Below are 26,785 nucleotides of genomic sequence, written 5' to 3'. Positions count from 1 at the left end.
AGTTCGGCAGGGGCTACCCAGAATGGGCATCCCAGTGCCCCCAACCCCCACAAAAAATGCCACAGTCTTTCTGCCCCCCCCCCCCCCCTCAGGAGGCAAATGGGGTCAGAAGCCCCTGGGGGGCAGAAAGCCCGCTAGGCCCCATGGATTTGTTTTTTTTATACGTAGGGTCTACCCAGAATGGGCATGCCAATACCCCCACCCCCGAAAATGACCACAGTCTTTCTGCACCCAGGGAGGCAGATGGGGCAATAACCCCGTATCTGCCCCATTTGGGTCAGAAAGTCCACTAGGCATCAGGGGTATATGTTTTTCAAAATTCAGGGGTGGGGGCTGCCCAGAATGGGAATACCAATGCCCCCACCCAACAAAAAAGATGCCACTGTCTTTCTGTCCCCCACAGAAGGCAGATTGGGGCAGTAGCCCCTGATCTGCTCCTCAGGTGGGGGGGGGGCAGAGAGCCCACAAGGCACCAGCGATTAAGCTTTCTTTTTTTATATGTAGGGGTGGGAGCTGCCCAGAATGGGCATCCCAATGTCCCTACCCACCCAAACAAAATAGCCAGTCTTTCTGCCCCCCTTGGGGGCATTTTGGGGCAATAGCCCTTGATTTCCCCCCTCCGCAGGGCAGCAGAAAGCCCACTATGCACAGACTTTTTTGCAGAATCTGCCTACCTCTGATTTTGGGTTCTAGCACAGCTGGCACCCAAGGAAACCTAGCAAACCTATACATGTTTTAAAATTAGACTCCTAGGGGAACCCAGAATGTTGTGACTTGTGTGGCTCTCACTCGGTTCTGTTACCCAGAATCCCTTGCAAACCTCAACCTTTGTAAAGAAAATAACACATTTTCCTCATATTTCTGTGATGGAAACTTCCACCCACCCCGCATTATCCAAAGTATTCAGAGAAAAATGGTACCTCACTTGTGTGGGTAGGCCTAGTGCCCGTTACAGGAAACGGCCCAAACCGCAACGTGGACACACCACATTTTCACAGTGAAAACGGACCATTTTTTTTTCAAAGTGCCTAGCTATAGATTTTGAACCCTAGCTCTGCCCGCACCTGGGGAAACCTAGCAAACCTATACATTTATTAAAACTAGACACCCAGGGGAATCTAGGATGGGGTGACTTCTCTGGCTCCCAGCAGGTTCTTCTCTTACCCAGAATCCCTTGCAAACCTCAAAATATGTACAAAAAAACACGCTTTCCTCACCTTTCTGTGGTGCAAATTTCTGGAATCTGTGTGGATCCACAAAATTCCACCCACCTCGCATTCCCCCAAAGTCTTCCGAGAAAAATGGTACCTCACTTGTGTGGGTGGGTCTAGTACCCGCGACAGGCAAGGGCCCAAAACCTAATGAGGTGACATCAAAATTACCTGTCACAAAACAACCTGTTTTTTCAAGGGGGGTCCTATGAGTTTTTGGCCCCAGCGGCCATCTAGGGAAACCTACCATACCCACACATTTCTGAAAACTAGACACCCGGGGGAGTCCAGGGAGGTATGTCTTGCGCGGATCCCCCAATGTTTTCCTACCCAGAATGCCCTGCAAACCTCAAATCTAACTAAAAAAAACACTTTTTTCTCAAAGTTTTCTTTGATCAATGCATGCAGTACTGATTTTGTGGTGAGGGTTTGGTAAATTGACATGGTCTGGACCTGCTGCCACTCCACATGCTATTAAATGCATTATTTTTGACTTACTAAACACAACGCAAGGGTCCGGATCTATAACATATGTAGCTGGTGCCAGACTATAATCCCAGTACAACAGCACAGCAGGGAGGTATTATTTTTTAACCTCATCTGATGTCATGAGTGGGAAACTACCCCTCTCTACAGGACCAAGCTGGCCTTTTAGTCAACCGGGCATTTTTTACGGTGGGCTGGGACTATTGGAGGCAGGTTTAGAAAGTCCAGAGCAACTCCTCCCACCTCTGTCACTTTCCTTAGGTCCCTGAGATTAATTGTAGGAGACTTAGAGAGAGAGGAGGTAGAGAGAAAGCCACCAGAGAGGTGGAGGAGGGAGAGAGAATAGATGGATGGAAAGAGAGATACAATGAAGAGACGAAGAGAGGGGCTGGTTTGAACATTTTTATAGGGCTGCTTTTGGTTGCCAAGTATGGGCCTCTTTTTTAGAGGGAAATCTATTGAACAAACACCAAGAACAGCAAGTTGACAATACAATATGGGTTTATTACAATACTGTAGTGAGGATCAGTCACTACAGGAGAGATCAGTTCACCTCAAAGGAGATGCAACTTGATGTCTCACGTTTTAGCTCCGAATCAGCTCTATTTATTCTTCCATACCATAGAGGAAAAGGCCACAAGTTGACCACTGCTGTAAGCAATTTTCACGCAGAACATACAAGATGGCATCAGTAGACGTAGCAATTTCTTGGAAACAGAAGCACGTGTAGGTGGGCTCAGCCTCGCATGATGAGTGTAGAAACCCCCCTGTGGGTTTTGGTTCTTGGAATCTTAGCAGAGCAAAGATATCTTTATTTAACTGCACAGCGTATGGTATGTCCTGCTCAGTGCCTATTGGCCAAGCTTGTCTGACATTTTGTATGTGGTTTCTTTCATCAAGCAATCTAACATGTTAGGTGTAAAGCTGTGGTTTCTGCAGAAGCGGGTGACCAGCTATCTGACCTGTAGGTGTGATCTCGGCATAAGTGTAAACATGTGCGTCAGTATGTTCTAAGGCAGGATGTGCAGCCTGGTATTTCTTCCTATGTACGTGTTCAAGCTTAAAGGTGTAGTAAACCACAGCGTTTCTGAGGAAGCAGGCTCTTATGTGATTGGTGGATTTTTGCCCATCTCTCTAGCACATGGAACTTGTGGTAACCTATTTTTTCAGTTTCTATGCCTAAACGCTACTGGTGTCCTTAGTCTGAAGGAAGATATAATCTACGCTTCATGCAAAAGCTCAATTTGCTAACCGCAAGCTATTTCCTGACCTTGAAGGCTACTTCCTGACATTTCAACGAACAGTGTGACCTGATTAATTCAGCTAAACACATTGTATTTTGTTACATGGTATTTTTGAACTGTGTCTCACAGAGGCCTGGGGACTAAAACTTTTTGAAACCTTTGTATGGGAGTTGCGGACCTCAACTCTGTGTGTGTTTGGATATAATGTATCCTATTTTTCCCTACATCATTCCCCCCTCTAGTTGATTCTTCAACTACTTCTGCTCCTATTCTCCTTTCCTCAGAAGGAATCACATACATAACACTCTGTTCTAAGGCATCCGTGTTGCTTTTCCTAACTAAAAATGTTCTTCCTACGCTAGCTGTCATCCTTTTGCAAAATGCTATTATCACCTGAAATATGAGACATGTCAAAGGCAACACAATAATTAGAGGTAACAAGGCCTTGAACACCTCCGACATCCAGAAGGCCACCTATTCAAACCAGCCCTAAAACCACTCAGCCGGTGCACCCCTCTCTTGAAGCATCTTTTTGTGTAGATCAGGCAATGTCTATCACCAGGGAGGGCGTGTGTACAGTCATTGAGGCCATTCCTATTCGGGGGCAAGTGCATGTGGAGCCAGGTCCTGTACTGCCAAAGTGGTCAATCAGGCTGGAGGTGCTCCCTTGCTTGTCGGCATCATCCATAGTGGTGTTGCAGTTGAGGTCACTTCCCACCTTTACTGTCCCATTTCCTCTGAAACAAAGAGAAAACTTAATTAATTTCATTGCTATTCTATAGTGTGTGTTTTAGTTCCTGTCCATGTATATCTCTATATGTTTGCAGCCCATGTTTGCTGAAATTGTCCTATAATGTTACTGAATCTTCAATGGCTACTTGTCTATATGCCATTCTACAATGATACAGCTCTGTATGTGAACTTGGCTCCTGTATGTCATTTGCAAAAACTGAGCATATACTACATTCGGATGATGGCTGAGTTATCCCTAAAATACCTTGGTCTAAAGAGAGGGGAATGAGGGTGCATACATAACTAACAACTGATATTACATGTGGATGTGCCTACACTGTGCACGTTCTGATACCACATAACTTCAAAACAAAGCAGTGTGGAGAGGATAATGGTCAGTATCATTAGCAGCGGTTCTGAGCATGCGTATAGCAGTGGATATAGAATAAAAGAAATAGAAACAGAGAAAGGCTAAAAAGCATCAGTATTAGCGTAACATTAAAGTAAATAACTTAAAATAAATGTCTCTTGTTGAAGCGATGGAGGGAGGCTTTACTCCAGTTACTTCACCTGTTCCTCCCCCTCTTTTTCCTGCTCTGTGTCCAAAGGATGGATGTCGCAGTTAGGGCCAGGCAGATGTTGGAATGAGAAAGAAATCCATCACCAGTAGCTGTGAATTTTTCACTACAGGTAATTGCTGTCAGAATCTCTCCACTGGCGAAACAGTTTCTGACGCAAGGGTGTCTGTTGGTCATGCACTGGAGTGGTGCCATCTGGAGTAGCATTAATGTGCATGGCAGCTACAGTGTACCCTGTTTAGAAACAAACTTTCACACTTGTGTTAGGTGAGAGAAATAAACAGACATTTCAGTTTGTACTATTTCAGGTGCATTCTCAGTCTGTCACCTATGTCTAGTTAGTAGTACAATGGCGTTCATCCTACTCTCTGTCACTATCTGATGTGGGGTGAAATTGTGGTCTGACCTGAGGTTTTCTCCAAGTGAGCAGTGCTAGTAAGAGATAGTACAGCCATGTTTTCTCCAATATTACACAAAGTTTACTTATTTTGTGTTTTAAGAGGTCATTTAAGCACACCAGAATGTTTTTACTTTGGGGGTGGTAAGGTAACAAGAGTTTGTGTATCATTCCTAAAAAAGTGGTGAGGTGGGAGAAGTGATTATTGACAGAAATGTGTGTGCCAAAATTGATTATGATCCCCCTCAGGAATGCCCCACTGGAGCATTACCTCATGGACCAGAAACGTAAGAGCAAACTTGGCATCACAATGGACATGAGCCCCTACTTTATCACTGGTGGTGCCCGGTGCAAAAAATGTTTGTTGGAGCTCCCAATAACCACCTCCGCCACTGATTCCCTTACTACCAACCCTTAACAGTGCCCCTTAAGTCTCCGTAAATACTCACTCAGATGCATTTAATTGGTTCTGAAGCGCCACTCATACCAGGATACGGTGTCAAAACAATCCTCACCACACCTACATTATATGGAGACAATCAGTCACATGTGTAAATCAATGCATAAGAAATGTTTCATAAGACAGAGAACTACAAGGTTTAGGAGTTACATGACATCCATAATGATAGGCAGTATAGTTTAAAAGTACTTAATCTTTAGAAGCACAAACTCGGCGTTTGAACTGCAACACCATGATTGGGAGTTCTCCATATTAATAAGAATATATTTGTAGTGTTTACAAGTTTAGAAAAATAAAAGACTGAACAAAAAATAATCCATAACTTGTAGTATCTCTACAACCCCTTGGTGACAGTCAATAGCTTACTGCTATATACTATGAGTTTAACCTATTAAACTACAAGCAACAAAAAGGACCCAGCTGACAAGAAACAGTAACCCACTAACCTATCCACATTGTATGCACTTTGTGATTTGCTAGAGGCAAGAAATGCTAGCAAGTACTTTTAAAACCATAATATACTTTGAACCGGCGCCCCCCCACCCAAATTCTATTCGCACTCCTCCTAGAGTTGGCCATGATTCCAGTGAAGAGCTCTCAATATCGAAGTATTGTGGAAACTATTACTTTAAAGGTGGGGTTTAATGAACCCTACTGGCACACAGTACAGGTGTATAAATACAATGTTGTCATTTCATGTAAGTTGCAAACAAACCAATCCTGGCGTATCTGGAGAGACATGTTGGGCCTCACAGTGTGCCAAGGAAAATGTAGCTTATTTAGGGCTGTAAGTAGCAATGCTTGGATGTCTTTCTATATATATTAAATCTGTTCCTGTCTGCGTGCATCCAATGGGCCTGGAGGTGGCAATGTTTTACTAGCTAACAAAACTATAGTATGTGTGTTACTAAGGGACCATTTTGCACTATTGTGGTGACATAGCCTGAATCAAAGTATATGGTTATTGCTTCCCCCTTTTTTAAGCACTAGCACTAAAACTACCAGTTCAGCAACCTGTGTTAAGTAATGAGGTGGCAGGGTAATCTGGTCTGGTCTGGTATTGGCAATATATCTGAAGAGTCATGCTGCATGGCTATAACCACTACTGCATCTGTGTGTCTCAATCCTGTGTCCTAATCTACTGTGGAAACCCATCTACAAAATATACAACACTGACTGGAATGGGGTCTTCCTGTGTTTGGCTACACTCATCTGGAGTATATTTGTCCCAGTCATGGATATCATCGCCTGTACCTGAAAGGGAGTATGCAAAGAAGGCAGCTGTGTTGTCTCTATGACACTTAACCACCTTGATGTGAGTCAACTGGGGAGGACATTTGTTTTCCCTTAATGTCCCCTCTTCTGCTTTGTTTTCTTTAGGAACCTGTGGCTTTGGTATAGTGGCCTTGGGTCTGCCTCTGAGTCTCTACTGAATGGGAGAATGGGCAGGCTCCTGTCTTTTGTATGTTCTTCCCGTAGGTCTGCCCCTGGGTCTCTTTTGAGTGGGAGGATTAGCAAGCTGCCGTTCGATACAATTGTTTCCTATTTGGTCTCTGTTTTCAGGGTATATCTCAACCAGATGTTTTACAGGGGACCCCATGGTACTTTGGAGGACCTTGTCTTTATGTTTGAATATAGAAGTTACACTGGACAATGCACCAATATCTATTCCATTAATAAATCATCCACCTCTCTTTTCCCAACCTCCAAAAGCACCCTGCCTCTGACAGGCAGGTAGGCTTGTTGAGTTTATGCCTGTATTTATTTAAACTTTTTATATTCCTAAATCCTGAATTCTTTTTATATGATCATATCCTTCTATTTATTTCTTATTATCCTGGAGATCCACCTGTCTCCTACTCCTTGCATACTTTTCATTAACACAAGCTAGTCTTCAACTCACTTATTCTCATACATTCTTCTAAATAATCCAGTTTCTTTTGTTCAAATCGTTTTTATTAAGCAAGGAAAGTAAAGTAAAAAGGAAAAATAAATAAGGTGCAAACAATGAAACGTACATACATTGGTCATTCCATATTCAAGTAAGTAAAGTAAAGTAATGTGGCATAGTACAAGATATACAATACATAAGCAAAACACATAAGATTAAAGTAAGGTCACATAGCGCATAAAAGACAGATGGCATAATTATGAATAAAGTACATATATGATCTAGCATTAAAAGTACAGGTAAGCATACATATAGGACGTCTTGAGTCAGAGTGGCAGTATCTAGTACAGGGGTTATATCAGTTAGGCCACTTCATGGGAGTCATTAGGACAAGCATATGCGGCCTAAGGAAAAGAAAACTAAAACAGTAGCATAACATAACATACACTGTGTTTCATCAGGTGTAATCTTAGTGAGTGACATATGATAATGCATTGCATACAGTGATGCAAGGTGGCTCTACTGCAGGTGTTGATGCCATAGGTGTCAGTCCGGTTTAACTGTATGGAGCTACAATAGGAAGTCCCCGTAGTGTTCTTGTTATGTAGAACAGTATTTGAGAAGATTGTCAGGCACACAGACATTATAGTAAGCTATCACGGTGGTTCAAACGAGAAGGAAGAAGCGTCAAGTGCACTCCACAGTTTTTTGTTGGATACACGCCATGAAGAGGAGTGTAAAGCAGGGTTATCAGACCCTCTGATGCATGACACCCATTGTTTCCACTGTTTGAATGAGGTACTTTTCCAATTGCACAGGACAACTTTGCACGCTAGTGTGAGTAGCAGGTCAAGAAGATGGCGGTCATGTTCCCTTGCAAGTGTTGGCTCTATGGCACCTAGCAGAACGTAAATAAATTCTCTCGTTGGTTTAATTTTCAAATATGTGTTCAATGCAGTCAAAGACATTGGACCAATATTTTTGTAGTAAGGGGCAATGGAAGAGCATGTGTGGTAGATCTCCGTCAGCTAAGGAACAATTCCAACATGTAGGGGTGTCTCTCAGTTTCAGTTTGAATAGCCTTTGGGGGGTCCAGAAAACTCTGTTGATCAACTTGTACTTTGTTTGTGAGAGAATCGGGGAGACTTTATGTGTAAGAGCTGAAGTATGAATTTTATCCCAGTCAAGGTCTATTCCCGTATTATTAGGTTCTTCTTCCCATTTAACCTCGTTCTTTCTATGGACCTTGCCTAGCGTAGGTAAAAGCATTTTATAGGTATTCAAGACAAAGTGACCTGCATATTGTAGGCGTGGGAGAGTTGATTTCAGCCAGGGATCTGAGGGTGCAAACGATCGGGTGGACAAGGCCGCTTTTAATTTCAGGAAGGCGTAGAAGTCTATTGGTTGAATGCTAAATTTTTCTTGGATCGTGGAGTACGGTCGCGGTAATAGGCCTTCGTACAAGTCCGAGACCATGTTGATGCCGCTAGCTGACCAGTGCTCCCAGAAGGGTGATTTCCCATTGATCCTGATGGATGGGTTATGCCATAGGGATGAATATGTCATCTTTTTTATCTGCAGGCCAGTTTTGTGTGTTTGGTCTAATCTAAGGAGGGATCTTCTAGTGTTAAGCAGAATGTACTTTGAATGCACGAGGTGTGACAAGTCCATGGTTAGTATCGTCAGAGAGGGGCATTGCCTATGATGGATTTCTCTATTTCAATCCATAGTGGTGTATAGCCTGTGGTTTCAACAAAGCAGTATAACCCCTGTTTGCACAAAAGGCGGTTTGGTAGTTCTTAAAATTGGGAAGGCCTAGGCCACCTTGTAATTTAGCCAATTGTAGTTTTTTCATAGCCACCCTGGGTTTCTTCCCTTGCCATAAAAACGTACTGAATATTTGTTTATCTTTTGTAGAAAATCTTCTGAAAAAGTCATTGGGAGCATGCTTGCTAAGTAGTTAATTAGGGGAGTAATCATCATTTTTAATGTTTCCGCCCTTCCCCACCACGAAAGATATTTTGGAGACCATTCATCGAGAAGTTTGTTTATTTTCTTAAGAAGTTGTTCTTCATTAATTTTCAGGGTTGTGATTCGGTCTTTTTCGAAGTCTAAGCGTAAGTACTTAAAACTCTTGGGTTGCCAGGTAAGCCCGGAATCGCCTAGTATGTCCTTACTACCCATATTATTCAACAACTTGACCTCAGTCTTGTCTTTGTTCAGGGAGTAGCCAGACACATTGGAAAACTCCTGTATGGTGGATAACAGGGCAGGTATCGCTTCCTCAGCTCTTTCAGTGAGCACTAAGACATCACCAGCATAAGCTGTGAGCTTGATAATGCAGTCGGTAAAGGGAATCCCTGGAATGTTATCATTGTTGCAGATTTGATCAAGAAAAGGCTCAATCGCCAATAGGAACAGAGAAGGGGATAAGGGGCAACCATGCCTAGTCCCTTGTTGTAGTTTGAATGGTGACGAAAAGGCCCCTCCCGCTCTTACCCTCGCCGTAGGGCAGGCATATAGTGACATTACCATTTTGATGAAAAAGGGACCTAAGGCAAACTTGTGCAGGACGGACTCTAGATATGACCAGTCTACCTTATCAAATGCTTTCTCTGCATCAAGGGTTACCGCTGTAGTCGGTGTTAATAGAAATTTTGCCTTTTCAATGACATGTGCCAGGATTCTAGTATTGTCACTTGATAGCCTGTTTTTAAGGAAGCCGGCTTGTGAGGAGTGTATAAGTGTAGGAAGGACTTTCTGTATTCGTTGGGCCAATATTGAGGCCAGAAGCTTACAGTCTAGGTTGATTAGCGAGATAGGTCTATAATTCTTTGGGAGCTTAGGATCTTTCCCTTCTTTAGGGATAACGGCTATGACTGCTTCAGCTAATGTTCCTGTCGATTCCCCAGTCTCGCCTATTTCATGGAACATATCTAATATTGGTAACGTGAGTGAGTCAGAGAAACATTTATAAAACCTCGCTGTAAACCCGTCAGGTCCTGGAGCTTTCCCACATTTAAGTGATCTGATCGCACTTGAGACCTTCAGAAATCGGCTTATTAAGGGTCTCTCGCTCCAACGCAGAAAGTGCTGGTAGATCACATTTCGTGAGGTAGCGCCCCACCTTCTCTTTCTCTACCTTGTTATTTTTGGCATAAAGTTTGTCATAGAATTCTTTAAACAATTCCGCTATTTTGAGTGGGTCTGAATTGGGTACTCCTTTGTCGTCCATCAGGGAGTTGATTATGTTTTTTTGTATTTTAAATTTACGGTACGCTGCTAACCCCTTTCCTGCCTTGTTAGACTCGCATATTTTAAACCTCTTACTTCTGTCCAGCCAGATTCCTGCTCTTTCACTTATCAGTTTATTGTAAGTATATTTTTGGTTTGTTAGTTTATTAAGCGTTGCAGCAGATCTATCTTTTAGATACTTAGTTTGGAGTTGTGATATGTCTTCCTCCAGTTTTAATAGAGCAGCATTGTGATTCCTCTTTGCAGCAGACGTTATGTTTATTGAGAGGCCCCTAATGGTACTCTTAAGAGCCTCCCATATAATGGAATCATTGGTGTCACCCTTTTTATTGACTATCAAGTATTCTTTAATGGCTGTTTCTATGGTGTCCCTGTTTTTCCCATCATTGAGGATGGCATCATTAAGTCGCCACATTGATTGACGTAACATTGGTTTTACATTAGTTATAGTGAGCGAGATACAGGAGTGGTCTGAGACCACCCTTGGTTCAATACCTGTGTGTTCAATCCTGGCTATACCATTTTTTGTAATGAATAAATAATCGATTCGAGAGAAAGAATCATGTGGCGGGGAGTAAAAAGAATAGTCCCTACCAACAGGGTTTTGTAGTCTCCATGTATCTATCATGTTAAATCTGTTGCAGAGCCTGGTAAAGTCTTTATGGGCTTTGTTGGGTTGGAAAGTACACTTAGAATTCCTGTCTAGGGTGAGATCTAGCGGTAGGTTGAAATCACCAGCGAGGATATGGGTCGCTGTATCCGGAATGGTTTTCAATTGTTTTGTTAATCCTGACCCGAATGAAGGTTCGTATGAGTTAGGTGCATATACGTTTGTAACGTAAAATTCAGTGTCATCTTTAATTAATTTCGCTGTCACCCATCTACCTTTTGAGTCCACTGAGGAAGAAATTATATCAATGTTGGCCTATTTTGCTATTAGTATCACAACCCCGTTTTTCTTGGCGATGGCTGCAGACCCTACAAATTCTGTGTAGAATTTGTTACGTAGTGTATGGAAGTGTTTAGCCTCTAGCTTCGTTTCCTGTAGTAAGGCTATGTCTCCTTTCTGTCTGCGTAGGTAGTCTAATATTTTCTGTCTTTTAACCGGTTGATTTAAGCCTTTCACATTTAATGAGAGAATTTTAAGATTTCCCACTCTCGCTGACCCTATAGGTGTGTCAATGGCGGCTGCCATCATGTAGCAAATTCAAATCTTTTAGGAGAAGAGATTGAACCCAGCAGCCCACGGAACATTACAGCTGAGGAGCCCCATAGTGGGAGTAGGGTTCCTAGCTTGATTTCCGTAGACAAGGCCATAACTACAATAACTACTTGAGGTTTTCCGAACTGTATTAGCAGGTGGACTGTGTGTGCGCGGAGCACCTGCATTAATGCATAGGTATTGGCACCAGAGTATGCAAGAACACTAGTAGATTCGTGAAACACAGCAAAGAGTATCACAAAAAATAAAGTGAGTGTAAACAAAAACAATACACAACATTCCCCGCCCAACCCCTGACCCTGGAACCCTCCCCCCCCCACCCTCTCCTTCAGCCCTCCCCTCCCACCCCAAATGTAGAAAACGAGCATGGCAACTCGGGAAATACCACGAGATCGCCTCCAAGCAACTCAATGTGTCAAATTACTTTTAGGAACTGCATTAACATATATGAACAAGAGAGACTAACTTGCAGACAAGTTGTACCTCATCAAGGAACCAACATTTCCATCTTGTCAACAGACTACATAGACAAACCTCTTATAAGTGAGAGGTAGATCTGTACTAACTTGCAGGCAGACCATACTTTAGGTCAATAAGATGTGCAACTTGCATATAAACTTAGAGCATTAAACAAGGAGTGGAGAACCGAGCATACTGTTTAGCAGTGGAGAGTCACATCGTGGGTACAGTAGCTTAGGCATAGCAAATAGTGGTCAGAGTTAAGGACCATAACACAGGACGAAGACAGCTGTGTGTAGGATAAATGCAACTGTTATCGGGTAACTGGAGGCCAGAGCGCACGAGGACTGTGTAGAGTCAGAGTTAATATGGGCAGCTGATCACTTGTAGTCAGATGCCGTCGCCCCTACTAGCTCCGGTGAGGTAATTTCCATGCTCCCGTCGTCTTGGTTATATATTAGGCGTCTGAGTTTTTGTGGGTCAGAGAAAACATGGGTTGCACCGTTAATTGTCACTTTAAATCTCGCAGGGCCAATGAATCCATATTGGTGACCCAATGATTTCAGTTGCGGTCTCAACGCAAGAAATGCTTTCCTGATATCCATAGTCTCTTTACTATAGTCTTGCGATATGTATATTTTGTGCCCTTTCCATAGAACATGGTTATGTTTACGGACAAATGTAAGAATTTGTTTGAGGTGCTGGAACCTCAGGGGTTTACATATAATCGCTCTTGGGCCTTTTTGATCCTTTGTTAGTCTCCCGGAAACTCTGTGAGCCCTGTCGAACTCCAGTGGTTGGGCAAAAGTGAGGTTCGTGGCCTGTGTAAACCATTGCTCGAGAAAGGATACGCATGTGCCATGGGAGTCCTCCGAATTCTCTGGAATACCAAAAATTCTCAGGTTCCCCCTCCTGTTTCTATCTTCCAATTCCGATAGTTTCATGGAAAGGTGGTCAGAGCTGAGGGTGAGATTTTTAATGGCTCCGCAGGTTTTGTTTTCAGTATCCTCCAACTTACTTATTCTACTCTCAGTTTCTGCCAACCTAGAGGTGATATCCCTAATGTCCTGTCGGACCGCGACTACTTCCTCTTTAGTGGATTTGGCCAGGTCTTTGACTTCCTCCAGTCTGCTTAGAATGAGTTCCATGGCCTCGCCGAATTCTTTCTTTCCTTTAAAAGGTGAGAGCGGCAGTGGTAGTACCGCTTTCAGCCGCTAAGAAGTCTTTCCGTTTTCTTTATGCCCCATTTTAAGGACAAGGCGATGAGAAGATGTGAAGATATTTGGTTCTATATCACTCTTATCCGTGAATAGGCCCCCCAAGCACTCGTTTTATGCACCAGGCAGGTAGGACTGGTAGAACTGGTCAGGAGACACGTAACTAGTGTTGCGCAGTTAATCAGCTCTTGTGTTTAGCCTTGAGGGTGTTACAACATTAGCCGCCATTTTGTAAGAGCCTCGTCAGGATGTAGGAACATACAGCGCTATCCTCATTTATCACTGGCACACTTATTGGGAGAGTCTCAAATACTAGTCTGCTTTCATTGTCTTGAATGCTTAACTGCGTGGCATGAGCTCGGTTCAGCGTTGAGCTACTCGTTGAATTTACAAGCGTCTTACTACTGGGTACATGATGTATTAGTATCGGCAAACTTATTGACCGTTATGTAGTCTTCCCAAGCCATCACTTGCAGGATATAGCGATCAGGCGCCTGCACAACTGCCTTAATAATTTTCACATTTTAATGTACTTCAGCGTCTCCTGTGTGTTATTTGCGACCACTCAATGCCAACACTGGCGTTTCACCTTATTGGTTGGCAGTGACCTTTGGCAGCTATTTAGACAAAATGTCGGTCAACAATCACCACTGAGCCTGGGTTACATGCGGGAGGGCGCTGGCTACAAATGGGATATCTGACGGAGAATGACGCTCATGCCGCCATTTTGAAGATGAGATTTCGCGCCATTTACGCTGTTTTACAATTCAGCGCCGCATAGCAACAAGTTTACTTTCCTGACGGCTTGGGCTGTATACTTGCTGTTCTGTTGCGTGTCGTTGAATCAGGGTCTCATATCCATCTGGTTAAGTGGGGAGGTCAGCTGCAACCGATGGTCGAGGTGTTCCGCTGCTCCGGGAATCACGTCGCTCTAGCCGCCGCCGAGCTCTGTCTCTCCCGTGCTCGCTGGCGGTCAAGACGAAAGGGCCGCTCGCTCCTCTCTCCGACCTCAGAATCAGACCAAACTTGCTCCGTAGTCGGGGGAGACACTCCGGTTCTTTATTCTCCCTTTGAAGTCGAGGGAAACATCCAATTTGCAGCTCCCAGCAATCATAGATCGTTCCTGCTTGGAGGAGCAATCGGGTTCAGCCGCCATCTTCCCGGCATCCAAGCCACGCCCCTCATCCAGTTTCTTTTGAATGGTGAAACTATAAGCAGAGACTAGTCTAATGTCTTATACTCTCTACACATTTAGATAGAATATTTTGTTTTACTTTCATGTTTATATTAAAATGTGATTGCAATCTCAAAATATGACATACTTTTATACTGCAGTTTAATCTACTAAGTCCTGTGGTAAGAGAATATTCTCAAGTAACTGTCAGTATACCCTCAAGATATTCATCCATGTCCCTGTAAGATGTTTTAAAAAGTTTTCAATTAACTCTTTGGAACAGTTATGTAATCTTCAAAAGTGTCTAATGGTATTACATCATTGTATGTTTTCCTTAGATCTAAAGGTGATGTGGTGTCAGTTCCTAGGCGCTCAAGGATTTCTCCCATTAAGGGATTATTAGGTGGTACTGGTATTGGTACTCTAATGATTCAATGCAATTGGAAAAATTTACAACCTTACTATTATAAAGATGGAAAGTTAATTCAGAGACCTGTTGTGATTGACTACCTGTGTACCATTGAGTTCCTTGTCTAAATAAAATCCTTCTCTCTAATTCTACAATATTTCTCACAAAATATGAAATCCTAACTACATAATATAAACAGGATAAAACTACAATATGACGTTAATCTGTGGCCACACTGCAATTCATATTTACATAAACATGCTGATATATTGTAAAACTACTCATCTATTGTAAAATTACCTACTATTCCAAAACTACTTATTATTTTAAAAGCTACTTACTAGGGCAAAAAGGTACTACTGCTGGTCACTTCTCCCAGACTCACAAGGAGGACTCTCACTGTCTGTACCTACAAACTGTGACTTCTAGGCTGAACGCCTGGGATGGCTTGAGTGTTCTGCCTTTCAGAGCATTTATTGGCTGCCCATCCTCAAGTCCTACTCTACCCTATTCACAATCATGCATGCAGTTCCCAACATATGAATAATAACAAAATAATCACATACAACATTCTACTGTCAACATGTTACTTGTAAAGTAAAAGGATAATTTGCACTGTTGTCATCTTATAATAATGCCAACTCCCACATCCTACCCGTCCCAGAGAAATGGGAAGACCTTCTAACAGGCGTCTTCTTACCTTCTTTTAGTTGCATAAATCATTTCAAGAAGACAGGAGGTATTTCAGAATATTGCAGCAGGTGAGAAGTGGAACACTCCTGGCTCAGCACTCCAATATGTTAGAGGGAAATCTATTGAACAAACACAGAGAACAGAAAGGTGACAATACAATATGGGCTTATTACAATAATGTAGTGAGGATCAGTCCCTACAGGAGAGATAATTTCCCCTCAAAGGAGATGCAACCTGATGTCTCTCATTTTAGCTCGGAATCAGCTCTATTTGTTCTTCCAAACTACAGCGGAAATGGTCACAAGTTGACCATTGTCGTAAGCAATGTTCCCACAGGACATACAAGATGGCATCAGTAGATGCAGCAACTTCTCGGAAATAGAAGAGCATGTAGGTGGGCCTACCCTCACATGCTGAGTGTGGAAACCCCCCTGTAGGTTTCGGTTCTCAGAATCTAAGAGGAGCAAAGCTATCTTTTTTAAACCTCACAGTACATGGTTATGTCCTGCTCAGCACCTATGGGCCAAGCTTATCTGACCTTTTGTATGTTGTTTCTTCCTTCAAGTCATCTAGCCGGTTAGGTGTGAAGCTATGGTTTCTGCAGAAGCGAGTAACTAGCTATCTGACCTGTAGGTGTAATCTCGGCAGAAATGTACACATCTGCGTCAGTATGCACTAAGGCAGGTTGTGCACCTGGTATTCCTTCCTATGTATATGTTCAAGCTTAAAGGTGTAGGAAACCACAGTTATTCTGAGGAAGCAGGCTCTTTTGTGATTGGTGCATTTTGACCTATCTCTCTAGCAGATGGAACTTGTTTTAACCTATTTTTTCTGTTTCTATGCCTAAATGCTACTGAGTCCAGAGTCTGAAGGAAGATATGATCAACGCTTCATGCAGAAGCTCAATTTGCTAACCGCAAGCTATTTCCTGACCTTGAAGGCTACATCCTGACGTTTCAGCTAACTGTGTGACCTGATTAAGTCAGCTAAACACATTGTCTTTTGTGGCATGGCATTTTTTGACTATCTCTTGCAGAGGCTTGGGGCCTAAAACTACATGAAACCTTTGCATGGGAGTTGCTGGCCTAAACTCTGTGTATGTTTGGATATAATGTATCCTATTTTTCCCTACATCACATTGGTAAAAGCAATTCTAAGTTAGCGTCACAAAGTGACTACTGGTGCCATTCCTAGAGGGTTCAGCCAATGCGTTTTGATGCATATATGCACTGCTACATAATCTTGTAAGAGCGGAGGTTGGGATTTTTATTATACTTGCTTCCCTGCCACCAGTGGTTCTGACCAGGAAGTTCAGGCCTTGCTTCCCCAGCAGTGAGAGAGTGCCACACCCATGAAATAACCACAACACTGTACCTGGGATCCACCATCATGTTGGTGGTGTAAGGGACATGGTGGGCCAATCACTCCACCGTGCTCTTTCTGACAAAAGACACAGAGCTAGAGACACCCTCACCCAGTTGGGCATTTTTCTTTTCATTAAACTGGGGAAAGCCTGTTTACTTCATTGGAAAGAATGACACATGCTTTTGAAATTTTCATTGGATGGTGGATGTTAAGTACAAAACTGAAGTTTCCTGCAGCATTGTGTGGTGCACGAAGTGAGATTTTCTAGTGGCCAATCCACAAGTTGCACTTTTAAAGATTGGACATCCCATGTGCAGTGCAAGCTTCACACCCATCAGCTGACTGCTCTTGCCATGAAGATGAATTTGTGTTGATCATTTTGATCTGCAGGTCCCCAATGTCTATGACCTCATATGATACGTTTTCACCTCTTTTCCTTATCCGTAACCCTCCATCTCAGTGAGCATGTGAATTATGTTTGCACTAAGTATATTTTCAGCCAGACTGAAATAAAGCTATGTTCATATTTCCACAGAATTGATTGCAAAGCAGGAGAATCCTTATCCCTTTAATTACTCTGTGGTGTACCTCCTGGGGCAGTGTGCTTCTCATAACAGTTCTCCAGTGCCTTGCAAAATAAAACAATAATGCCCTTTGATTCATATCGGAGGCTTCCGGCAAGACACTTTAATGCCCCCATTGCCTGCGCCTCAGTACTGTACGGAAGATCATGAGCGCTCAGTTCCTTGGTGGTAGCATTTTATATGGCATATTTAACCATTGTGAAATGCACTTAAAATCTATTAGTTCAATATTATAGTTCATTTGACTAAAGCGAGTCTGAGGCTTGGAGCAATTCAGTTTTTGCTGCTAACTAGAATATAACACTGCCAGTTTTCTGATCTGTTCCAAATGACCTGGTTTCCGAAATTATTCTAAGACACATTTTAAAAAGTGTCTTTATGAGCCGTTTGCAGAAAAAGACTAGCACGTGTTATTTTCAGCTTGCGTTTTGCTACAAAGACTGTGCTCATGTGGGACAGTCCTGAGGGCATGTTGGGTGGGAGGTCCATGCATACCTGCCAAATTAAAAACAACTATACTGTCTGAGGTGGGGTGAGGCTTAGAGGGGGCTGGTGTAGAGAGGTATCCAAGAGGTACTCTGTCTTTCACCACACCCTCCCCCCCAAAAAAACACAGGGTCATTGAGGCTGTCGCCGATGTCCCGTGCTATTTTCACACCTTTTAAAATAATTTTTTTATTGAATATTCCACATGGCATTGCATAGAAAACAGGTCTGCATGACATTCACAATGCATAGACATTTCAGTATTCTGTTTACGCTCCTTGTTACAATGTTTTAAATGTAAAGCATTAGGCATTAAAATCAATCTGTGAGATCCTGACTTTCAAAAATCATACTCTGGCACGAACCCATTGACAGTTTCTTTTTCATATACTAGCATCTGATTCAGAGAGAGGGGGGACGCATATGTCTCCTCTGTAGCTGTTCCAACCTCCCTATATCTTTGCCCATTTCTTCGGACAGCCTTGATGAATATATACTGATTTTTCTACTATCATTGCCATATCCATGTCCCTACACCAGAGGCCGAGGGTAGGGCCGCTTTGGGATCCCCAGCACTGCACTATATTGCGTTTTGCTATTGACATGCCGAGCGTCACCCAGTCTTGAGTCATTTGTGAGAGGTCCGTAGGCTCCCAGATATTGAGCAAGCAGCACCCCGGTTCCGGCAATGTTGTGATTTTTGTGACTTGCGAGATTGTTCGCAACACCTCCACCCAATAGGAAACGACCCTGGGACATTGCCAAATTGTATGGTAGAATGTACCTACTTCTCTGCATTGCCTAAGGCAGAGTGGTGTGTCCGCACTGTGAATTTTGTGGAGGAGCTTTCTCGTATAGTATGTGCGGTGTAAGATTTTGAGCTGTACTTACTGCAGTCTCGATGGAATTGCTGCCTCTCTAGGCGACGCTAGCGTTTCTCGACAGTCCGCCTCCTCGATGTCTCCCAGGTCTCATTCCCATGTCACCTTGAGAGTCGCTGTGGGATATGGGTAATTGTTAATTATCTTACGTAGGTCAGTGAGATCGCTTTTGCATGTAAGTGATCCGTTAAGAGTCTGTCCTCTAGCGGCGAGGATTCCTCAGGTCGTGACCCTGGCGGTAATATGGACTGGAGTGCATGCTTGATCTGTAAGTAACGGAAATGTTCTGTCTGTGCTAGGTCATAGGTGGCTTGTAAGTGGGCAAACGTGACCATTTCCCCCTTCTGCCATAGATCTCCTACAGTAGATATGCCTATTTAGTCCCAGTTGCAGAATCCCTTAGTATTGCCTAGCATGCCGAGCTTCTGTGTCTCCCATAAGGGCGTTGCTAATGTTACAACTTCGTTACAACGGAAAGCTCTCTGTGCCGCAAACCATATACTTAATGCATGTGCCGTTGGGCCCGTTATGTTATGTCTCCTCTTTTTGTTGTATTGTGCCTCCATGATTCCCGATGGGGCTAGTAGGTGTCGGTCAGATCTAAACGCTGGATTGTCTTGGGGCATGTGAAGCCAATAATAGCTACTAGCTGGGATGCCCAATAATAGACCTTAATGTCTGGGAGAGCTATTCCTACACCGTACCAGCTTCTAGTTAATTTGTGTAAGGCTATGCAGGGATTTTTTTCCATCCCATGGCAAGGTCACTACTTCCGTATTAATTGCCGCAAAATAAGTCGCCGGGATGGGTAACGGTGTGCTTTGCAGTGCTTACAGGAACCGTGGGAGCGCTATTATCTTGAAGAGGGCGGCTCTTCCTAGTCGCGTCAGAGGCAGTGTGCGCCAGTGTTTGACATCATTTTTGAAGCGCGATAAGGGTTGTTTCAGATTTTGCTCTGTGAAGAGAGTACGGTTGTGTGTTATAAATATCCCATGGTATTTAAACCCATCCCTGACTATTTGAAGTGCACAGTCCTGTGGGAGCTGCGGAGGAGGACCATGCAGAACATATAGAAGAGATTTCTCCCAGTTAATAGTGTATCCCAATACCCGCACGTAGGCCAAGCAAATGTCCAAGAGGCAATTCAGAGATTGCGTCGGAGACTTTAGGTACAGCAGTATATCATCCGCGTATAGCGAGATGCGGTCCTCCCATCCGTAAGCCCATTTCATCCCTCGTATTGTCAGATCCTGACGGATCCACGCCGCCAGTGGTTCCAGGACTATGGCGAATAGGAGTGGCGACAGAGAACATCCCTGCCGTGTCCCTCTGCCTAGTTGGAATTCTGTTGACAAGTGGCCATTTACCACCACCCTCGCCACAGGCTTTGTATACAATCGCTGGAACCACGCACAGAACTTGGGTCCAAATCCCATGCGTCTCAGTACTGCTAACAGGAAAGGCCACTCCACCGAGTCAAAGGCCATCTGCGCATCTAAGGATGGTATAACTGCGTCTTCTGCAATGGTCACTTTACGTTCTGTTACACCATGCAGCCTTCTGAGATTTAGTGCCGTGTTGCGGTGGGACATAAAGCCGGACTGATCCGGATGTATCACTGATGCTAGGAGTGATTGCAGTCGGTTCGCCAATGCCTTGGCTAGTATTTTAGCCTCCGTGTTTAGGAGGGAGACCTGTCTATAAGATGTGGGTTTATGGGGTGGCTAGCCGGGCTTGTATATTGCCACTATCGGGGCAAGTCTCTGGTCTTTAGGCAATATTCCTCTGTCAAAACACTCCTTATACATGGTTAGTACATGCGGCACAATCTGTGGGCGGCCTGCTTATAAAACTCTATTGGGATCCCGTTGGGACCCAATGCTTTGCCCAGGCTTAGGGCCCTAATGGCTTGTGTGAGTTACTCTGGGGTGATATCGCTCTCTAGGGCCTCTATCACCTCTTCGTCCAGCGCTGGCATGCGTATGTCTCGGATAAAGTCAATGTTCTCAGCTATAGTAGCAGTGGCCTGCAGAGTGTATATCGTGCTGAAGTGGTGTGCCAGGACTTCAGTATTTGTCGCGGTGTAGTTACTAGGTCTCCCTCTGAGGATCGTATCTGAGCTATCCAATTGTGTGTTATTTCCTTTTTACCTAACCAGATCAGTAGTCGACCTGCTTTGTCTCCCTGTTCGTAAATTGTGTGTTGTGTCTTGGTCAGTATATTGGCGGCATCCTCTCGCATATACATCTTATATTCCTGCTGTGCTAAATGTAGTTTATTTGCGGCTGTGCCGGTCGTTGTTGTTGCCAGGGTCGCCTCCGCTTGTGTTATCTGTAGCTCTAGGTCATCAATGTGTTTCTGTGTCTCTCGCTTTTGACCTGTTATTAGGGAGATAGCGTGACCTCTAGTACCGTCTTGTATGCCTCCCATAGTGTAATTGGGGATGAGACCGAATATTGGTTTTCTATGAAGTAGTTTTTTGTTGCCTTGATAAGGGCTTTACTGATTTTATGATTCATGAGGTACCCTGGGCGGATCGGGAACAGCCTTTGATTCTGCGGGGTATACAGAGCATATGAAATTAGGATTGGGGAGTGGTCCGATATTCCCCTGGGCATGTGTCTAACCTCCACTAGCCCGAGGACTCCTGTGGCTAATATAAAAATATAATCAAGTCTGGATAGGCTATTATGTACCCCTGAATGGAACGTAAATTGTCCTTCGTCTAGGTGTCCGGTACTCCATATTTCTAGTTAGCCTATCGAGTCTACAAAGTCTCAGAGTTTATGCGTGGCACTGTTTGTGGTTCTGGGGGGGTTGTCGGTCTATTCCTGCATCCATAGTGGCATTAAAATCCCCTCCCATAATCAGTTCACCTTGGGGAAGTGTGAGTAGAAATCTACCAAGATCTGGGAAGGCTGCCTGGTGCAGCGTTGGTGGTATGTAGACTGATACCACATTGTATTGTCTGCCTTCTTATTGGAATGAAAGTGCGGCAAACCTACCCTGTTCATAATGCTGGGACCCAATCACTATTATGGGACATCCCTTATTCACAAGAATCCCCACTCCCCTAGAGCCTGTAGTGAACTCCGGATGTACCCCCATCCGGAAGCCCCATTGGTCCAAAGCTTTGACTGTCGTCCCCTGCAGGTGGGTCTCTTGGAGGAGCACCACTACCGGAGCCCAACGTTTAAGGTATTGTAACACTAGCCCACGCTTAATCTTGTCCCCCAGACCATTTACGTTCCAGGAAACTACAGACAGCGGGAGGTGTTGTCTCTGGGTTGGCAGCACTTGTCTGGGTCTGTCCCTATCACCTTGGTGCGTCAATGCCATAAGCGGTGGTTGTAAGAAAGTTATTCTGAGCTATGCCAATTCTGCCTGTCATGCCATATCCTAAAACATTACTTTTGTTAATCATATAACAAGAAACCATAAAAACTTTCAAGAGCTGTGTCCTCAGCTGATCCCAACCCTCCACCCCCTCCCTGCATAGCGGATTTAGAACTACCCACCTCCCCAACTCAGCAGAGTGCTTAGATCCCATAACTTGTACTTGCATAAGGGGGCGTAATTTTCACACCTTTTAATGGACATCGGCTGCTGACACCCTCCGAAAACTAGTGGAAATCCACTGTTTACAGTGGTATTAAGCTCATTTTTCCTGCCACTGTGCGATTTCAGCTTTTCACCGGGTGACTGTGTGAAGGGAGCCAAAATCGTGTGACACACATTGGCACCGTGTGAGTTGTCAGGTATGTCCATGGGTACACACAAGAAGGAAGCTGTGGTAGCCTGTCATTATCTGTGCCAGTTTACCACCCTCCCTTTTCTAAAGCATGATGAGTGTCTGTCAGGCTGAAGAAAGGGAAGCCTGACAAACTCATTATCGCCGGGTTAGGCAGCCAGGCACTTTACACAAGTTATTGCGCAGGCACCTGAGCCAAGGTTAACCAGGCTGAAGGTCTCTCAGCCTTGAGAGCAGTGACATCAACAGGCCAACAAAGCTTTGCAATGTTCACCTCCTTATGATATCTCTGAATGAGTTCGCTCTGGGCACTTCAGATTTAAGTCCTGAAAAACCCACGGCCAATGGGAGGAGGTGGAGTGATCCTCCTTCCTGGGCTGTCGTGCTTCTCAATCCCTCACCCCCCCCATCACCCACTGGTCCTGTCTTCACTGCTGGGGCCCTGATTGCATTTGAGCACATGGATGGATGAATGGGTCAGCGAGTGTATGGCTGTATATGAATGATTGAGTACTAGATTGGGTGGGTGCGTTTATGGATGATTGCCTGCATAAATTAATTTGGAATGAGTGCATTAATGAATGAGTGAATCAATGATAGGTGAGGGAATGCAAGCAGGAAAAGGTAAGTTATTGAATATGTAGATGAAAAGGCTATCGATCCACCCACATATCTGGATCCACCCATTCATTTCCCACTCCATTTACCCACCCACTTACCCATCTACCCACTCTCATCCACCCATCCTTCCATCATCTTAACTTGAATTTCAGCATGCATTTAACCCCCCACATTCGTGGAATATTCTAGTCCTTCACGTATCCAATAAACACTCATGCATCAATTAATTATGCACCAATTAACCATCCACACAGCCTCACTAAAGTGTGTCTTTCTGCAACAGGAGCTTTTATTGGTTTGCGGAGTCTCTAACCCTCTTGGCGCTCTGGGGAGATCTGCCGTTTCGGACCAGAACCATCTACTGCCACATGTAAAAAAAGATGAAGGGATGGCTAACAGAAATGAGTATGTTTAGAACATAGTTTATGTTCCTATGCTATTGCGTTAACAAAAAGGTTCTACGTTAGGATATTGAACAATCTACATTGTTTAATAGAGTAAATAAGGCTAAACAGTTTTCTGTCACTATCACAAGAGAGACTCTGAACTAGTCCTGGATGAAATCTAAAATGAATTAGCTTAATTCCTAGATATGCAGTTTCTCAAAATTCTGCATTGTGCAATTGTATGCGATATTTTTTTAAAGCAGGGGGCTAGTTTGCGCTCAAACTGAATGATCTCCTGCTGGTATCATAAAGTTTGTTTTTTACCAAGGTGCGCACTTGTGTAAAAATGTTGTATAAGATACCAGCACACTCCATTTTGCCCCAAATGTACAATGCTCATTAAAACAATTCTACCGTTTTTCCCTCCCCCTCTCTTACCGAATTGTGGTCAGATTACCAGTTTATCGCATTTACATAAATCGAGGCATTAACAGGAAGAATTCCTGAAGAGAATTGCAGAGTAGGGGATGCATATTCCTCTGAACCTGATGTATTCAGTATCAGTGAGAGACTATCAGGGCCTGAGAGTCTGACCTGCTCTTTTCAATCCATTTCAACGCTTAATGTCTGGGAAACAGTGCACTGTACAGATGCCCTGTGGGAAACTTTACTAAGGAGGGCAATCAGCCCCCCGCTTCCACCTGTGCAAGGAAGCGGAAATGATGTCACTTGTATTGCCACAGTTGTCTTGCTGAGTGCAAGGGGAGCGATTTTATATGCTCTAACCATGGCACTAATATCCAAGCTAAATGTCAGTGCAACCCTCTGCCTAACAGCTGAGCCAGCAGTAAATTATCAGTACAAACTGCAATTTTAATACGGACTGTGATGTTCTGGGAACGCCGCCTTTTTTTTCTACAATCTTTAAAGCCCTTTCGCCATAAAATATAATCAGCCCGAGGGGGAGCTATAAAAAACACACACATCAAAATACGCTTCGTATTATTCAATATACTTACAGAAACTCACACACATCAACAGATCTACAGAGGCACAGTTGCACACAGAAAAACAGACAGTGAGCACTTATGTACTCATAGCATCACCGATGCCCACGCGCATCCGTTCACATGCAGAGGTAGAGTAAATTAAGCACACGTTGCCCTAAAGCACCTATATAGAACAGCAACCAACACAGGTAAAGTTAGATGCACAGTGGGTACTGCAAATATACAGAGAAATTCAAGTGGTAGTGTCAATAAATGGGGAAACATCTGCCTCATTTAACATTATTTGGTTACAAAGCAGGGGTGCCTGCTCTCTCCCTGCGTCGTTATTTACGTTATATATGGAACCCTTTTTTCAACGTTAATGCAAGCAAATAATGTCATGCCTGCATGTGTAGGTAAATATACTAGCAACATTCTGTCTGTGCAGGTGTTATGGTAGCTGCATCTAATGCAAATTTGGCTTTATATTAAATTGTCAGTACTGTCAGAATTTGGCCAAGTCTCTGGTTATAAATTTAATAGTGCAAAAACGCAGATCTTACCCATTCGCCCCTCCATTCTACCTACATATTGCACAGTGTTTAGAGTTAATAGTTTGATTTATCTAGAAATCTGACTCACATTTTCATTTGATCAAATTAAGACCACCATATTTACACCAGTGACTGTACAAATTACGCGATCAGTAAATAAATGGAAAAATCTACCATTTTCACTTGCGGGAAGGGCCAGCCTTATCAAGATATTTTTTTTTAAACATAAAATGCTATATTTATTCTGGGCACTTACAATCTACCGTCCTTTAAAAAAAAAATAGAGGCACAAATATTAGCAATTCTATAGGAGGGGCATTAAGGACAAAGACGACTAGATCACTTCCTATGGCTTCCAATAATAAGATGGGAATGGGTGCGCCCCAATTTTCGCCTTTAATATTTGCCAGCATTTGCAAGGAATATGACTAAGCTTATCTACTCCAAGACCAAAGCTTTTAGGCATGTTGACTTATATTTACCCACTATCCCTACCTCATATCTGTTTCGCTTTTCAAGTCCCACAAGACATCTATGACATGTTAGATTTAAAGTCTTTGAGACACATCAACCAATATGGAAACCGACATGTGAGCCCATTATTGAAAAGCCTTCCTTGGCTCCCCTTACCTCAACGCTGCCTGTTCAAATTGACCTCTCGGGACTCCGGCCCGCCTTCATTGCTTCTAAAACACAGAGATACACTCCAGCTCGTGACTTACGTTCTTCAAATAAAAATCTGCTGGTTCCCCACAGTTTCAAACAAAAGAAACATGGAGGTCTCAGATATACGACCCTGGCCCCCCAGTTTTGGAATACCCTCACTTCCAATTTGCGCACCGGTGGCTCTTACACTGAGTTTAGAAAGTTACTTAAGACCTGACTATTTACCCAAGCGTATAACTGAAGAGTTGTGCACTCTTATACAACTGCCGTCTTTTCTCAGCGCCAAAAAAACCTCCTCGCGAACGTGCGCTCTATAAATTACTTTTAACATGACATAACAAACAGATGAGAAGACATTGTGATATTCCGTTATTACACGGGTATCACCAGTCTGGAACAATTATATCTTGGCAGAAGCCCTAAATCTGTGTAGGCTAAGTCTAATCTACAACTCCTGCACCAACTATGCTCAAGTGGAACCCTGAAAAACCTCAGGGACATTCCAAATGAATTTAATTTACAGCAGAACAAGTTTTATGAATACAGCTCAGAACCTGTCTGATGGCCAAAATAATAAACCAGAACCTACCGAAAATATGTAGACTGCTGATGAAATCATATATATGACCTATCAGGTTTATCATATGGAATTCTGTTGGCCACTAAGGATAGATTAGGACTATGGGTTGATAAATGGTCTAAATGGGTAAAAACCAATGTTAGCATAGAATTTATCAGTAAATCAGTTTCATCAATAGCAAAATACAGAATTCAACATTGTAAGAACTTATTTGACTTTTATTTTACCCCATATAAGTGAGATTGCTAAGTGGAAAACAGGAACCCCAGCTGTTTGTCTTGGATGACCACTGTTGTCTACCAACCACAATCATATTTTGGCTAGCTGTCCTAGAATGAGGACCTAGTGGGATACAGTTTTTGAAAAGATCTCTAATGTCCCATTACAATAAAATTGATTTTGATGTTCATGTAATTATGTTAGGGGTACAGCACACGTTAGATCTGAATTTGTATCTTTAGCATTTCAAGTAGCACTGCTTGCAAAAACATGAC

The sequence above is a fragment of the Lissotriton vulgaris genome, chromosome 12 (assembly GCF_964263255.1).
Source record: "Lissotriton vulgaris chromosome 12, aLisVul1.2, whole genome shotgun sequence".
Taxonomy (NCBI): Eukaryota; Metazoa; Chordata; class Amphibia; order Caudata; family Salamandridae; genus Lissotriton; species Lissotriton vulgaris.
This window is presented reverse-complemented; position numbering follows the sequence as displayed.